This window comes from Muntiacus reevesi, chromosome 2, assembly GCF_963930625.1.
Source record: "Muntiacus reevesi chromosome 2, mMunRee1.1, whole genome shotgun sequence".
NCBI classification, from domain to species: Eukaryota; Metazoa; Chordata; class Mammalia; order Artiodactyla; family Cervidae; genus Muntiacus; species Muntiacus reevesi.
This window is the reverse complement of record NC_089250.1, coordinates 22,898,510-22,903,279: the sequence shown is the minus strand read 5'-3', so window position 1 is coordinate 22,903,279 and position 4,770 is coordinate 22,898,510.

Here is a 4,770-nt window from a genome sequence, read left to right as displayed (position 1 = left end):
GAGCAGTTCATTTTCTATAGGAAGAAATCAAAAGACAATATGAAGAACAGCAAACAAAAATCAAGGAATAGCAGAGTAAACTAGGGGCTTCCCAGGTGGTGCTACTGGTAAAGAATCCAACAGCCACTGCAGGAGATGCAGGAAGAAAGCCAGAAAGGTGAGATTCTCTGGGGTGAGATTCTGGAGTGGGAAGTTTCAGCTTTACTCCTTGTAAAGTTTCAAATATAACTGTACATTTTTTAAAATTAAGAATTATTTTTTGTTTTTCCATAAAGCACATCTTGGTATGAAAACCAGAAATCAAATGGTTACTCAAAAAAATCTGTATTATTCTACACTTTGACATAACTGAGGATGAAACTGAGGAAAATATTTCAGACTGAATCTTCTTTGGAAAGGTTAGATTTTATTTTCTTCCATCTTCTTGATTTTTTTGGTTTCTTTGATTTTGTTTGTTTTTTACTCTGCTTGGTTCTGTTTTCTTCGTTATAGTAAGTATCAAAAGAGTAATTTGCCAGGTTTTGTGTTTGTTTAAAAAAAAATTGACATGTGAAAGAAATTTAGAAAATCTGAAGTTTATTGTTTTTTTGATCCTGAAAATTGAAGAAGGGTTGTACAATAATCATCATTATGGTTTATAACTGGCTATTCTTTTCCTTTAAGCTTAGATTCACCGATGTTTTCTATTTAAGCAAGGTAAGCAAGTTTAAAAGAGAGCACAAAGGAACAAACAAGAACAAGAAGGATCCTACGCTGAAGCTTCTGCTATGGATGGGATAAATTGAGAAGTCAGAATTTACTCAAGGAAGTAACTTGACTATATGTGATAGTTGTTGTTCAGTAGTTAAGTAAGTCGTGTCTGACTCTTTGTGATGCCATGGACTGCAGCACTCCAGGCTGCCCCGTCCTTTACTATGCCCCAGGTTGGAAGGTGTCGGGTATGTGATAGACTCCTCTACAAAGGGAAGCTGACTGCTGAGACAATGTAAATCAAGGGAATTCTTTTCATTTACATATAAAGAAAAAAAGCACCAGAGAAGGTACAAATAAAGTTGGCATTTATTATTGTCCCAGAATGACACTGAATTTTATGCCAGTTAGTGAAATTAGAGTTTGAATTTTTATCTTAAATCGATAAACTTACCAAATTCCAGGCTAGAAAAAAATCTGTTATCAAAATCCTTTCTCCAAATGTAAATTTACTTTAGGAAAAGGAGGGCGGGCATTTCAGATGCTAGAAGATGAGTGTGGGGATGATTGTCTTGGGTAAGCATCACAATATTTATTTTAAATTCTTTTGCAGAATAAAATAGGTCATTGGTGAAAAAGACAATTTTGTCCTACAGTATCTCTTTGGAATCTGAGTCAATACATTGACCTAGTATGCAGAATTCTCAGTAAAACAAATGAATATTAAAGTAAATATTTCCACACGACGTGTATAATTTATATACTTCAAATATACTTAGTGACTTAGTAGTGTTTACGTATAAAAACACTTCATAACTTTTATAGGAACTATTTCAACTGAGATACCTAAGTTAGTGTTTTTAGTCTCTCTGGTTCGTTAGAAGCGCAGAGGATTCAGTGCTTTGTGTAAAAGTATTTGGGCTTCCCAGGTGGCGCTAGTGGTAAAGAACTCGCCTGCCAATGCAGGAGACATAAGAGACATGGGTTCAACCCTTGGGTCGGGAAGATCCTCTGGAGGAGGCCATGGCGATCTACTCTAGTATTCTTGCCTGCAGAATCCCACAGACAAAGAAGCTTGGCAGGCTATGGTCCATAGAGTTGCAATGAGTTGGGAACAATTGAAGCAACAGCACGTTTGTTAAGAGGGAAAGCCTGGACAGTCCTTGGTAGTATGCTATTTAATATGATAAGTGGGACGCTCTTTTGTGTAGTTGAATTTGAACTGGATGCATCTCTGGTGCTGAAGATAGTCTGGCATTTGGTCAGGAGACCACTGCTAGTCTGGACTTATACTGAGGGCAGTGTCATGGGCTCACCTCTGAACGATTTTGTGCTTTATTTCACGAGTATCAGATCTAGATCATTCACTTTCAGCTCTAAAATTATCTGGTGATTAATAGGAGAAACCCAGTTACTTAGGAAATAAGGAGAGAGTTGATTTTCCTGAATTTAAAAAATTAGTAATACTTATTTGGAAAAATTTCTGAAACTGCCATGGAAGAGGAGAAACTGTGTTAAAGCTGGTTTGGCCTCATGCTTTCTACAGTACAGGGAGATTAAAATGCAGTTTATTTTGGGGATGAATTTTGGGTTTGGATTCTGAAAGATTTCTCAATCCTGCGTATTTAGTCAGTCAGTCCTGTCTGACTCTTTGCAGCCCCTGGACTGTAGCCCAGCAGGCTCCACTGAGCCACCTAGGAAGCCCTTTCTTAATATTAACATTGTTCAATTTTGTGAATATAATGTCGCAAATAAAAAAGCATGGTGGCAAAGATGGTATGGTTCATTTGATGATGCTCTTGATCAGGATGATGTATATATGCACACTTACTGAGCTCCTGCTGTATGCTAAGCACTGTGCTGAGGACTTTGGTACGTAGTATCATTGAATCTCCTCAACAGTGTGAAAGATAAATAGTGGTATCCCTGATTACTAATGAATAAACTGTGTGGTTTGAGTTTAGTTCAATTCAAAATTGCCTTCCCTTTAAGCAGATGTACTCCCTCAATTAGCTGCAGGAGTATATATAGGAAAAAGAGTATCATTGCCTGTATACCTAGTGAGAACTTTTCCCTAGCTCTCTCTCCAGATCTTTACCAGGAAGAAATTATAATCACAATTATAGTTTTGTGAAGTGTGTTCATAACATTGTAGCTCCTTGTTCTTCCTGAGGAACGCTTGAAACTGTCATTATAGAAAATAGGAAATACCAACTTTATTCCTGCATTTCATTCATCAGACTCTTCTACAATAAAAGTGACTAACTGGCTACCCTTTTAGTTTGCCTCAACCCATCCCCCTAGGGTGATGGGGAGTTCTTATTTATGTTACATGGTTGATTGGTTGTCATATTAATTTCCAGCAACTCAAAACACTGTGCCTGATACGCTTCCCCATAGAACTGCCTTTGGCACTAGAGCAGAGTCTGCTCTAAGATACTGCTTTCAATTTTTCATGCGTAGGTTTAATTAAATTTTGTTTTATTTAATTGACTATTCACAGCATTTGGAGACCTCTAAAAATGCAGCATGTGGAGCAGGAGAAAGATTAGGCAAAAATCTTCCTACAGGAAATCAGACTGTGCTCAGTGAGGATGGCATCCAGTACATGCTGGGGAGAGATTCCAAAGGACTTCCACCCTGTGTTAGGAAATGACATATGTTACATGTTTATAGCATACTTATAACTTCAAACTTGGTGTATTTGAATATGATTGAGTTACTTGATACATACATATATATCAGAAAAATGGAGGCTTCCCAGGTGGCTCAGTTGATAAGCAAGCCGCCTCACCAGTGCAGGAGACCCAAGAGACATGGGTTCGACCTCTGGGTCAGGAAGATCCCTTTGGAAAAGAAAATGGCAACCTACTCCAGTATTCTTGCTGGAAAATTGCATGGACAGAGGAGCCTGATGGGCTATAGTCCATGGGTTCACAAAGAATCAGATGTGACTGAGCACACACATGCATGTATCAGAAAAATTACATATTCATTTAATTTTTCTTCTTTTTTCTTTTCCATTATGGCTTATTACATGATATTAAATATAGTCCCCTGTGCTATACAATAGGACCTTGTTGTTTACCCATTCTATTATACTCAATTTTTAGGAATAGATTTATTTTTAAATGATATGGGAAAATAAATATTTTTAAAGCCTAAGATTATAATTTTATAATGAGTGATTATTTAATTTTATACATTAAAAAAAATTAGGTATGTTCCATAACAGACTCTCCTAAAAGGAAGCATTTATTAATTGCAGCGTATACTGTGTAAGATATATTAAAATATACAAAAATTTGCAAATGAAAATATAGTACATATATTGGATTAATGTCATATTTTTATTTACCATTAAAATTAAGTTATACTCACTAAAAAATATTTATGATATGTGTAATCCTCAGAATTTTAAATCTACAACATATTTAAAATATTCACAGCTCAACTTATTCCAAGTTTAACAATGTAAATATATTGCTAATACATTTAGCGGCTATAAATGATAAACTCCTACATGATTTCAGTTTGTTCCAAATGGAAAGGAATGAATCTGCAAGAGCAGTTTTACCTATAATACTTAAGTAAAGAAATCAGTTGCGGGAATTCCCTGGCGGTCCGGTGGTTAGGACTTGGTGCTTCCACTTGGTCACGAGTTCCATCCCTGGTCGGGGAACTAAGATCCCGTATGTCTCACAGTGTGGAGAGAAAAAGAAAAAAAAGACTTCAGTTGTTTTCCTCAAATGGTGATGAGGTAACCTTGCTCTCCACACTGTCCTGTTACACCAGGAAACGTTTTGATCATTTGGTCACCTGGCTAATGTCAAGTTGGATAATGATTTCGTATCTCATAACATTTAGCCCTGTTGTCCATCTCTTCTCCAATTTTATTGCCTAATGATGGCAATGTTTATTTTTCTCAGTTTTTGTTTATGTGAGGTTTGTGGTATGGGTATCTGGTCCATAAAATTTACTTTGGCCCACTAACTCTGAAGCACTTACTGGATTCTTCATGAGTAACTAATAAATTACTGTTGGTGAAAGGAGTACTTAATTAGCTCTAATCTTCACAGG